This window comes from Fukomys damarensis, unplaced genomic scaffold (assembly GCF_012274545.1).
Source record: "Fukomys damarensis isolate Sample0158 unplaced genomic scaffold, DMR_v1.0_HiC HiC_scaffold_16, whole genome shotgun sequence".
Classification (NCBI taxonomy): domain Eukaryota; kingdom Metazoa; phylum Chordata; class Mammalia; order Rodentia; family Bathyergidae; genus Fukomys; species Fukomys damarensis.
The window spans coordinates 68,368,297-68,380,978 of record NW_022900928.1 but is presented as its reverse complement, the minus strand read 5'-3'; the positions used below and the strand labels follow the sequence as shown (position 1 = coordinate 68,380,978).

The window sequence follows — 12,682 nt, the reverse complement described above, 5'->3', positions numbered from 1 at the left end:
TTTCTTCTGTGTTTTCCATTTTATTAGAGTACAGGTTCTCAAAGTAGGTGTTCATGATCCTCTGGATTTCTTTCGGATCTGTTGTGACTTCGCCTTTTTCATTCCTAATTGCATGGATCTGAGCCTTTTCTTTCCTTTTTTTGATAAGATTAGCTAAGGGTTTGTCAATTTTATTTATTCTTTCAAAAAACCAGCTCTTTGTTTCATTTATTTTTTGTATCGTTTTCTTAATTTCAATTGCATTGATTTCTGCTCGGATCTTTATAATTTCCTCTCTTGTTCGAGCTTTGGGTTTTTCTTGTAGAGCATGTTTCTTTACCCCATGTTTTTTGTCCAGGTTGTCGCCTTCTCCTGGAAATCTTTCAGCTCTTCTGTACCCATATCTGACTCCTACATAAATAACACCTCTTTCTCATGTTCCTCTTCCATCCTAAACCTAGGCAAGAACTGAACTGCTCCAGGCCCATGGATTTCACCCTTTTCAAATCCTTCAAATCATTTGTTGTCTGTACCATTCATTTAGAACTTAATCCTGAACTTTGTAAGTGAAATACGCAGTTCATTCATTCCATCCTCCTTTGTTTATTAATTTATCAAATACCTATTAACCACGTGCCTCAACAAAGGCACTAGATAAACAGAAAGGGATTGGATGTGTTCATGCTTTCAAAGTATCCAGAGGAGGACATGTTCACATAAACAAATAGCTAATATAAATATAAACAATATGATATCAGTAATGATAATATCTTATGCTCCCACCATGAGCCAGATGTTCGTGTGCTAGAAATCCCAAGTAAACATTGGTTCTCAGGGATGTCCTAGGGGTAAGGGGTAGAGCAAGACATTTACTGTGTAACAAAGCAAGTGTTTCTAGAGAGAGAATCATACAATTTTAAGGAAGCATGGCAAAGGAAAATCAAACTCTCTAGAGTAGCAAGGGAATTTGCCTTCATGTATTTATCTAACACATATATTTATCTAACACATGCATTTGTCAGGCTTCACAGAAGAGGCAGCCTTGAAGGAAGCTAGTGACAGTCCCCAGAAGACAGGGAAGTAAAATGGCAAAAGTGTGCTCCACAGGCAAGGTAAAAGGAAGCCTAGGATGACCAGCAGGGGAAGTTGGGTGGAAAGACAGGAGTCAGAGCAAGAAGGACTTTGTGTGATCCTGAAGGTGATGAGTGACAACTGGAAGACTTTCAATAGGCCATGACATCATACAGTTTGTCTTTTAGAGAGATCATTTTTGTAGATACACTGGAGAGAGAGAGAGAGTAGAAATATGAACTAGGAAGCTCCCAGGAGGCTAATTCAAAAGTCCAGGAAAAAAAAAGTGAGACAGGTAATAAGGTGCAGGGCAAGGAGTTACAATGACAGATCCAAGTGTGGCTGGTGAGCTAGAATCAACAGGGGGAAGCCTGCAGAGGGTAGAGGTGAGATGAGATGGGCTCTTGGCTTCTGTTATATTTCAATGATGACATCACTGCCCAGGATAAAGAATAAGGGTGATAGAGATGAGGGTTGCTCCTTTCTACTTTTTAGAGAAAGGTAAAATGATAATTTGGATGTAGTATTTGTTATTTTTGAGGCCTACTATGTTGTAACAGTTAAAATTACTGGCCTGGCTTTCCAAAAAACAGTCCAGGCCAGAGAGAGATGTATGAATCCTTGGGGTGAGGGCTGTAATGACAATTTGGATCCAGCACTGGATGGAGAGCAGGAGAGAGGAGGAACAAGATTAAGGCCCTTGAGATTCAATGCTTAAGGATTGTGTAGAGGCTGAGAAGCAGTGTTAGGCCAGAGAATCTGAGGAGGACAGCAGTTAAATAAACACTGAGGACTTTTTGTGAGGTCTGGCAATAAGGAGGTCCCTGGGAACATTAGCAGAAAGGTGGAGATAGTACTTAGATGACACTGGGTGGAAGAGTAGGTAAGGAGTGAATGGAGAGTCAAGTAGCAGTCTTAACACTGGACGGAGCATGACGAGAATAGTAGGTAGAATGAGTCATACTGTCCAAGGAAGAATTTTTGGATTAAAAGCAGAGGGGCTCAGAAGGAGAACCCAGTGAGGGAGGGGAGCTCCTCATGTCAGAACAGAAGCATGCTCTGAACAAACCCTGCAAAAAGGAAGACAAAGAAAAAGCCTGGAGCACAGGTACCGTTCCACCCAGAATGAGAGAAGGGACAGTTCCTCCTCTAAGATGGCAGGGCAGGAGCAAAGGAAGCGAAGACAGCTCAACCACCTTGGAACCTTTCTCTTCTTTTTCCCCATTAATAGTGCAGTGCCCCAAGTTTTAACTGGATGCATGGTTTTCCAAACACAAATTACATTTACCAGCATCCCCCGAGTTCAGGGAAGCCATACGCTGAATTTGGGCTAACAAATTCAAATGAAAGTGTCTGGAACATCTGGGTCATTCTGTGCCTTAGACTTTCCTTTTCCTTTTCTCTACTGGCTGGAAATGGTGGCCTCAGAAACATACGGAAGTCATACATTGATGACGACAACACTGCTCATCAATCCCCATTCTTAGGCTTATCCTATCTTATGGGTGCGAGAAATACACTTGAACTTTAAGTGACTATGTTTTCATATGTCTTTGTTACAGTGGCTCAGCCTATATTCCAACTCAGTGCTTCCCAACAAAAATAGAATGCAAGCCATCTAGGTCTTTTAAATGTTCTGCTAGCTATACTGAAAAAGGTCAAAAGAAATGTGGAGATTATGAAATTAAAGCAAATTTTCCAAACAGTATTAACATTTAATTAATACAAAAATCATTAACATATTTATAGTCTTTTTTTCCAGACTAAAACTTCAAACTCTAGCATATAATTTACATTTAAAACACATCTCCAGTCAGACTAGCTCTACTTTAAGGGCTCATCAAACTGTAGTTGCCTTAGGGTAGTGCAGGTCTAATTCAGACTAATAGGTACCACTATAAGTAAGTGCTTGCTAGGAGAAGTTAAGTTAGGATGAGAGGACAGCTTCTATTTTCTTGGAGGAAAAGCAAGGTCTTTCTCTTCTGCAATGACAATGACAGGGTAGCTGACTTCAGGTGCAGAATAGCTGCTCTGATGTGTAAAAGCATTTCTGATCACCAGACTCAGTTGAAGTGAAGAGATGCTGGTGCATCTCAGGACCCAGACCAAAGTAAGGCAAATAAAAGTGGGGTCAAAACTCAAGAGCAGGAGGTCATGAGGTGAGTGGGCAGCTGAAAGTACTACCAAGAACATGGTAAAGGTGTGGGCTATGGCCTTGTACTGGATAGGAAAGGAAGTGAAGCCCAGAAAAGGCTGTCTAGTGGGTTGGACACAGAAGAGATGAAGGTGGAGTACCCGGAGGCAGGGAATAAGTGTGTACAAGTACAGGAGATGCAGAAGCAAGGTGCTCAAAGCTGGGTGGATAGGATGCTATTTTCAGATCATGAGGCTTGAAAATGCAAGTTTTAAGAATCAGAGAAGGAAAGGCTGCAATGACCCATGGTGTGGCTGTGACAGTGACATGGAGTGGGAGAGAAGGTTGGGAGAAAGGAAGAAACCAAGTATCCTCAAGGCAATGGCACTAGCAGGATGTGTCTATGGGCCCTGAGTATGATGGGGCCAAGCAGGGTGAGAGAGAGGTGAGGAGATGGGCTCCATCCCTTCATGGTGATGACAGTACAAGGTGAGTGGAGACGTGTAATAGAACACAACAGGGGAAAAGTGATGGGAAGTTGTATCAAGGACCTAGGGAGATGTGACTGCCACTCTTTTGAGCAAGCAGTTCCCTTTGGAGATGGATGGACAGGAAGCACTCTCTCTGCTTACCCCTGCTAGCAGAGGGCAATTTTTGTGATGGGCATGACACCTGTGCCTGCTGCAAGGGCCAGGAGGGTGGCCAGGACAAGGACTTTGGGCTGGGACAGCAGAGAGCAGCAGGGACAACTGGACAGTGGAAGGTAACCCAGGCTGCAGAGCTGTCTACACTGGGAAATCTCTGAGTGTGGGAGTCATGTCTCTTGTTGACTGTCCCTGGGCGACTCAGTGTAGAGCTGGGCACATGTGAGGCATGTACACCTTTCAAACAAGCTCAGAGACTGATCTTGATGTGAGTTCCTGGCTGGACTTTCATGGCATGGTTCACCTTCATCGTTCACACTCCCAAAATTTAATAAAGGACATGACCCCTGGAAAAAAATTATGAATATAGTCCTGGACATAAGAAGCAATTTATATCTACACTTAATGCCTTATAAATACAACTACTTTGTAAGGTCTCTGTGTAGCTGGTTGATATTCCCAGTTAAATTTGTTAAACTGGTCCTTCCTCTCCATGGATCTTTTCACCTCCTTCCAAGTATTCTTTTGAAGGAGACTGCCCATGTGTCCTTTTTCACCTGTGGTCACAAAGCCTACCTTGACCTCAACATGTGTAGAAGACTCCACTGGGCAGCTCAGATAGCCCAGGTGCACGATGGTGGCCATGTGGTGCCCAATGTATCCACACTCATGGCTCACTGCACACACAGCCAGGCTGGAGGAGGAACAGCGAGTTGGAGTGACCCATTTGTCTTGTCTAATGGCTGCTAGTGACAGCCTTCTGGCTGAGCTGTGGGAAATAAAGGGACTACAGACAGAGGAGATGTGGAATGATAGAGGCTGCTGGGAGCTTTAATGAGTTTACATGCACAAGGATGGTCGGCAAGGTCTGCCTTTTAATTTCAGTGAGATTGAGTCCAGATCAGCTTCACTGTGGTAATTCAACCTGGTGAACATGTATTGAGTGCATGCCTCATACCAGGTCCTAGTATGTGTATGTGGTGGTGGGTAGAGAATTCACGACACAAAGACATGAAGCCACAAAGTAGCCCTGGCTATCCTCTCAAAGACTCATAGGCTATTTAGGGAGATAGTAATAGGAGCGAGGCAAAAGTAGAGATTACAAGCTGTGTGTTGAGCAGACTCTGAAAAGTGAATCCACATAGATAGGCATCTGGAAGGTGTCATTCCAAAGATCCGCTCACCTCTGAGCTAACACCACTCCCCACTGTATGGTGACCCACCCCTCGATCTCCATCATGTCACCTCCTGATTCCAGGAAAGGAGACCTTAAGCTGTATATCTTACACACTGCTCTTAAGAAATGACTGTTATACCCACTAGAGTTTATAATGTAGGACCCTGTCATTCCTGATCAGAAATGCCAATTACAATGGGAACCAGAGGACTAATGAATTGGTGTGCTAACTTCTCTTTTGCCCCAGGGAAAAGAGCAAGCAAGAGAAAATAACAGATTAGAACTACTTTGAGTTCTTTGCAAGCAGATGGCCAGAAAAATCTGAAAGGCCACTATTTTCATTGTTTCCACCTTGGAATTATCTGTCAGTTTCCCAGGAGATCAAAGCACAAGTAATGGATCTTTTTATTCATTGATGTCATCCCCCAAGGAAAAATCAGGGAATATTCATCCAGGAGGACACTGGCGTTTACAGTCTAAGGTTGGCACCTCCAACATTCCAAGACTGGAATGTTCTTGTTTTCATTCATTCAAAAATTATTCAAATAATCTGTTATATTTTCTCTCTTGCCCATTTTCCTAAGGTGGAAGGAAAGAGATTTATATTGACAAAACCTGTACAACTTCACACTCACATTATAATTATGATTTCTGATTGGGGGTGAGAGCTACTGTTCCATGTGCCCGGGAGATAAGCTAAGTCCTGGAGGACCTCACACTTAGAGTAGGGACTGGCGCCCTGTGTCTCCTTACCCCCAGGACATCACTGCTTCCTGTAGTCTTTAGAGCTCTCAAACACCTTTTGTGGCACTTCACCAAAACAAATGCCTCTCAGGTCTGACCCCTCAGAATCCCATACTGCACACATCATATTCCTTCTTGATACAAATCTGACTCTTAAGCTGGTGTCCACAGGTGCTGCAGTGCTATCCTTGGGAATCATTTCTGTGGGGAGGGAAGATAATTAGGGTGCCAACTCCAAGAACAATAACCTTTTTCCAGAATAGAGCCCACAAGGTTAGCCCAAGAGAGCAGGAGAGAGCGAGGTGCAAGCTCTGCATGAGAACCCAGCAGACCCGGCTGTGCCCTTCCTCTCAGGGTAGCCTTAGGCTGACTTAAATGCTGAACCCTGACTGGCAGAGGTTCCTCAAGGCTGTTAGGCGAAAGAGATGCTAAACTGGCTATTGTCAGAATATTCAAAATGTACAGGGGGACAAGGGAAGAAAAAGAGCACTAATTGCTGGGGATAAAAAGCAGCCCCATTCAGATACCATATGCCATAGAAGTAAAAAGCTAGTAAATTTAATTTAGTCCAGACCACACAATTACCCACTTTAAAAATTAAGGACCAAGACCATAAACCCACTAAACTTCAAATCTTCATAATGGGCAGTTAAATGAGAGAGACAAAAAGAGAAGGTGCAGAGGGAGAAAGGAAGACAAAATCCAAAGGAAAGAGGGAGGGTGAAGGGAAGGAAAGAAGTTGGGGAGATGCGGGTGGAAGGCAAAGGACTACAGAACCAGCAGTACAGAGCTTGTGACAGGCATTGAGAGAGACACAGGGAGATCAAGAAACAGCCTTGATGCACACACGTTCTCAGAGGAGTTTCTCACTAAGGAGGTCTTCTGATTCTGCTGCCAAAGAGACTTAAAATCACAATTGCAGGCACAGAGAGGGACCAAAGCTTTTCCTGATGACTAGAAAATATTCACTTGGGTTTATTTTCTATTTCCATAATTGCCACCCTATTTTACAGGAAGTTTCTTGACCTTGATACTATTGATATTTGGGGCCAGATAATGTGGCCTGTAGGAGGTTGTTCTGGGCACTGTAGAAAGTTGAGCAGCTTCCCTGGCCTCTAACCACCAGGTGCCAGTAGCATTCTCCCCAGCTGTAACAACTAAAAATGCCTTTGGACATTGCCAAATGTCCACAGGAATAGGGCAGTGTTTATTTTGCCGGGGGAGGCTGCCCCAGTTAAGGACCACTGGCTTAGACATTTCTCACATCACACATTCCACTCTCATCCCCAACCATCATCTTACCTCCTCCAGGCAGCCACAAGACGAGTCCTCCTACATGGGACCTCTTTGGTGGCATCACTTCCCTATTCATACCTGCTTCAAAGCATGCCAGTGTCTACTGAATAAAAAAAAAAAAAAACATTGACTACCAACTGTGCCAGGCTTTGTTCCAAGCACTGAAAATAAGAGCAGTGAACAGCACAGAAGCCCAGGCTCAAAGATCTGAAGCTCTTGTTAGGAAAAGCATAGAAGATCAGGTAAAGAAAAAGATAATTCCAGGATAATTCCAGAGAGCAAGAAGAGCTAGAAAAGGAGAAAACAGTGTAGACTGAGTGAATAGTGGAGGGTGTTAAAGAGAAGGTCTGTCTCTAATGAGGCACCATCTATGCGGGGACCTGACTGTTGAAGGGGAAGAAGTCACAAAGAAAGAACACACTCCAAGTTGAAAGAACGAGCACCTGGAGTTCAATGTCTAGAGCATGATGGGGGGGGGCATCGCAGAGGTCACATGACCTCATGGGCCATGGCAAGAAGCTTAATTGTACCCTAGTTGCAATGGGCAGTCCCTGGAGGTTATAAACATATCCAAACTTTACAGTTCTCACCCTTAGTCAGCTTGGGCTCTCTACTAACCCAACTGTGCATCAAAATCACCCACAGTGCTTATGCAAATACAGATTACACACATAGTTTGTGTCCACTATAGGTCTGGAGTGATGCCCATTTCTCACAAGTTCTCAGGAGCCGCTGACACTGCTAGCCCAGGACCCATGTTGGAGCAGAACTCTTTGAATGGGTTTGCAGCGGTATATTCAGTCTTGCTGTTTCCATGACCCACCTCAATTCCTCACCCACCCCCCAATCACTGTGCTCTGAAATCCCAGTCAGTCTTCAAGGACTGGTTCAAAATCTGACTCTCACACACTCCTCCAGTGACCCCTTAAGCACATGACCTCACTCCATCAAAGCATCATACCAGATACTAATAGAAAGGTGGCACCATTTTCTGGTCTGCAGAATACACGCTCATGTGAGAGCCTCAGCCCTACTTCTAAACCACAACTTCTTCCAGGGTGGGACCCAGCCTAGCAACTCTGCTTAAAATCCTTCTTCCTTTCTGCTTTGAAAGTGAGATATCATTAAATCAATTACCTGTATACATGACTAGTATCGTGTCTTTATCTTATACCCATTTGGATAGCTATTGCAAAAAAACATATATATACCAAAACAAACAAAAAACAGAAATAAAAACAAACAGAAAATAAAAAATATGTTGGCAAGGAAACAGAGAATTAATTGGAAGACTTGAGCACTGCTGGTAGGATTGTCAAATGATACAACCACTATGAAAAACAGCATGGTGGCTCCTAAAAAACAATAGAATTACTATATGACCCAGCAATGCCATCTTTGGGTATATATATGCAAAGGAATCAAAGAAGGGTTTCAAACTGATATAAGTAGAATTATACAGGATTTGTCTTTTTGAGACTGGCTTATTTCATTTAGCATAATGATCTCCAGGTATATCCATGTTAATGGCAGCATTAGTCACAGAAGTCAAAAAGTAGAAGCAGCCCAATGTCCATTACCAAATGAATGGACAAACAAAATATACACATTGAAATATTATACAGCGTTACAAAGGCAGAAAATCTTGACACATGCTAAAACACAGATGAACCTTGAAATCATTATACTAAGTGAAATAAGCCAGCCTCAAAATGACAAACACTGTATGATTCCACTTAAATGATGGATAAACAATCAAATTCAAGAGACAGAAAGTAGGACAGTGGTTTTCAGAGGCTTGGAGACAGGAGCAATGGGAAGTTATTTTTAATGGCATAGTGTTTCAGTTTTTCAAGGTAAGAGATAAGATGGTGGTATGGTGTTGGTACCACAAAATAAATGTATTTAATACTACTGAATTGTACACTTAAAAATAAGATGGCACACAATGTTGTGTATTTTATAACAAAAATAATTTTAAAAGTTAAAATATATTGCAAAGTTTTCACACACCTTACTCATTTGTATCTTTCCACATATAGAATATAATAGTAAAATAGTATCATTCCCACTTTATAGATTAATATTTAGAAGCTTAGAACATCTCAAGGACATATAATGGATGTGTTGAGGGATTAAAACTAAAAATTCAGATCTTTCTTCTACCAATACTCTGTCTAGTGTATCACCATGTTCTGTAGAGTAAATCACCTTTTATGCGCTAAGAATATTATTAGTCAGCTAGCTGGAAAAAGGAAACAAGGAGGGAGGGAGAAAAGCAAGTATTTCAATTGAGGAAGAGTCCAGTTTCATGACTTAGAGGAAGAAAGAAAATCAACATGTTCTGCTATATATGGCAGGTATTAATTTATAGATGATGGTAAAGAAAAGAGTCCTTAAGTCACTTGATAAATGTACACTTAAAAAAATTCTAAATCAATGTGGCGTCTGAGCCCAGGTTTCTACTATTGGAAAACATAGCCACTTATTTGTTCAGGAATGGTTTAGATGCTGAAACAGGGCTTCTGGGTTTCCATGTCCAAGGCCAGCAGTCAGCTGGTTACTTGCCTAACCTACTCTCTTCCTCCACTAGCACTCCAACCAGGATACTCAGTTTATAGGAGGAATGTATTCCAGAAATATTCTTCCTTCTCTATGGACTCATCCACTCAGCTGCATTTTGCCTGGGTCCTGATCAACTCACTGTGCATGGGCTCTGCAGGGTGAGAGAGACAGGGCCTTAAAAATGTCTCTTTTGTCCCTCTTTCCTGGCTTACATGGGGACTATGTACCACCTCCTCCAAGGGAAGCCAGACCCTCTTATCTGTCAGAGGACTCTCACCTCTATGGGAGAATGGAAGAACTATATCAGGGAAAGTATTCCTTTCTCGAAGCCCTACCCCTCACTCTTGAAGGAGCACACAAATGAGGTCTTGGTGTACCTCTCCCACCAAACTAGCACTTACTACTGACCAGGATTTCCAGGGAGCCTGGGGAGAGAAGAGACGTGGAACATGGAACACATCCCAAAGTCTATAAGAGTCACCCTTTCTTGACCTCCTTGATTCACAAAAGTATCTCATACCCAATCTTCTGAGTCAGCTCTTCTTCCCACCCTGCCCCCATATAGTCTAGTACTTTTGAGCTGTTTAAGCCAAGCAAAGATGCATTCACAGCCTGCCCCTATTTAGGGTTGTAGAGGGAGCTGAGGTCCCACTGATTTAAAGCAGGCTCTCATGGAGTTCTGTGTAATGAACATGGCTGCAAAGGAACTTGGGTTTCAGGTTCTCCATCAAAACCTTCCATTCCATGCTTTCACTTGTCAGCATCTAGAACTGGTTAAATCTACTAAATATTAACCAACTCCATGAATCTGATGACAATGAGGTCAACTTTCACTTTATTTATCATTAAAGGTGGCAGATCCAAAAGGTAAGTTAGTGCTTGAAAGGCCAATGTTGAAATTTTATGTCAGGGGATGCATTGCAAAATGCAGCCTAATAATGGCATCATTAAATACAGACTAAAACCTTCATTTAAATTTACTTTTATCTCATCCCTGTCTATAAAACACAGGGATATATACAAAATGAATCTTTAATCCTCCAAACACATTTATCTACTCTTGTTTTCTCTCCCCGTCAGCCAACCTGTTGTCTCTGGAAGTTCAGTGGGTGTTCAATCCTGCCTCATGCTGACACTTCTCTGCTCCTGCACATCAAAAAGACACCCATCATCCATTGGCTTCTGCCACATGCCAATGCTGTGCTAAGCAGCAGGATGCAGAGTGGACAAATTCAATGTCTTCATGGGTCATGCCCTTGAGGAGCACAGATTTTTGTGGAAACAAAAGCAGCCACAGTTACCTATCATTAAGACATTTTTGGTTAACAACAGACAGCTGTAACAGACAGCTGTACCATGGAGGTTCCATAAAACTACAGCAGAGTAGAAAAATTCCTGTAACTAGTGACTTCATAGCCCCTATGATGTAACAATGCAATTGCTCACATGATTGTGATGGTGTGCATATAAACAAGCTTAATGCACTGCCAATCACTTGAAAGACTGTACAGTCATATACGAAAGTACATGCAACTATGCACAGTACATAATACTTGATCACAATAATAAATGATAATGTTACTGGTTTATGTATCTAGTAAAACTTTAGATCATTATTCTAGAGGGTATGCCTTCTACTTATAAAAATGTTTACTATAAAACAATGTGCTGAGCTATTCTGGCAGAAGCTGTGTATATCTTGTATTCACTGGGTCTCTTGACTGCACTGATTCCTCTTGCGTTTGAGTTAATATTATGTTGTTTTGTTCACTATGGCCCTACGAGCAACAGGTTATATCACACACATGCATGCACACACACACACACACACACACATACACACACACACACAAAACATATGGCTGAGGTATATATGTGTTTGTGCATGTGTGTATAAGGTAGGTTTGGGTAAGTACAATCTATAATATCAGCACAATGACAATATTACCTAACAAGCACTTCTCAGAACATACCCCATCGTTAAGTAACACATGACTGCAATTATACTCTCCCCAGACAGCCTCCTAATTTAATGCATCACTTGCTGCCTCTGCCCATGTCACAGCAGCAAAGCTTCTCCTGAGTACAATGCAGAAAGTAGCTTCCCCTCAGCCAGGACCACTGATTCTCACTCTGCTCTACTTTACAACTGTCCACAGCACAACTGTCCACAGCACTCGTTAGCAGCTAACACACACACACACACACACTTCGCATTTCCAGTGTGTCTGTTCTTCTGCATAGAAATCTGCCATCTGAAGAAGGGAAATGGCAGGTCTACAGGCAGAGAGGAATGAAAACAAATTGTCTGTGTAGCTGGAATTTGGGGTGACTGGGGAAAAAGAGAAAATAAAGCTGAGGCGAAGAAACTATGAAGGGCCTTGTAAGCCATTTAAAGAAACTTGAATTTTATCTCAAAAGGTAATAGTGGAGAAGTCTTCAGAGTATTTTTGGAACTGGAGGACCAGGCCTTCAGGTGATAGGTTGCTCTACATGAATCCACTAGCACAGGCTCCTGCCAGGCCCTGAGATGGCCATGGTGATCTTAGCCTCCTTGTATTCACACTCAAGTTCTCTTCCACATGGATTGAGCAGATTCCATCTGGGGAAAGCAAGTTGACCTGTGATGAGCAGTCCTACAAACAGACCTGCATAGCCAGCAGGCAGCAAGGCACTGAGGCCTGCCAACAGTCACAAGTGAGACTGGAAGTGGACATTCTTAGCCCCAACTGCGGCCTTGAGTTGACTGCAGCCTCAGTCAACTCGACTGCAGCCTTGGGAGAGACTCTGAGCCAGAAATAGCCAGCTAAGCAGCTACCAGATTCCTCTCCCTCAGAAGCTGTGGGAAATAATAAATGGTTGCTGTTTTAAGCTGTGAAACTTGGGGAGAATTTGTTACCTAGTGATAGGTCACTAACAATGCCTAATTCCCCTTCAGGAGCATGCAGTGATACCTTGCCTTTGGGACAGACACTGGACTAGAGATGAGGGCTGTCCCTTGCATGATGGCTCCTAACCAGAGATATCTCTTGAAGTCAGGCAAAAAAAAAAAAAAAAAAAAAAAAAAAAAAA

General features: G+C 42.6%; 1 protein-coding gene and 1 pseudogene across 3 annotated transcripts in view; one reads left to right on the top strand and one right to left on the bottom strand.

Annotated features, from left to right (window-relative positions):
- LOC104865753 overlaps positions 1–524 on the top strand; it is a 4,861-nt pseudogene extending 4,337 nt beyond the window's left edge.
- Grik4 (glutamate ionotropic receptor kainate type subunit 4) overlaps positions 1–12,682 on the bottom strand; it is a 308,759-nt gene that overhangs the window by 184,789 nt on the left and 111,288 nt on the right. The gene's annotated exons all lie outside the window — the stretch shown is intronic.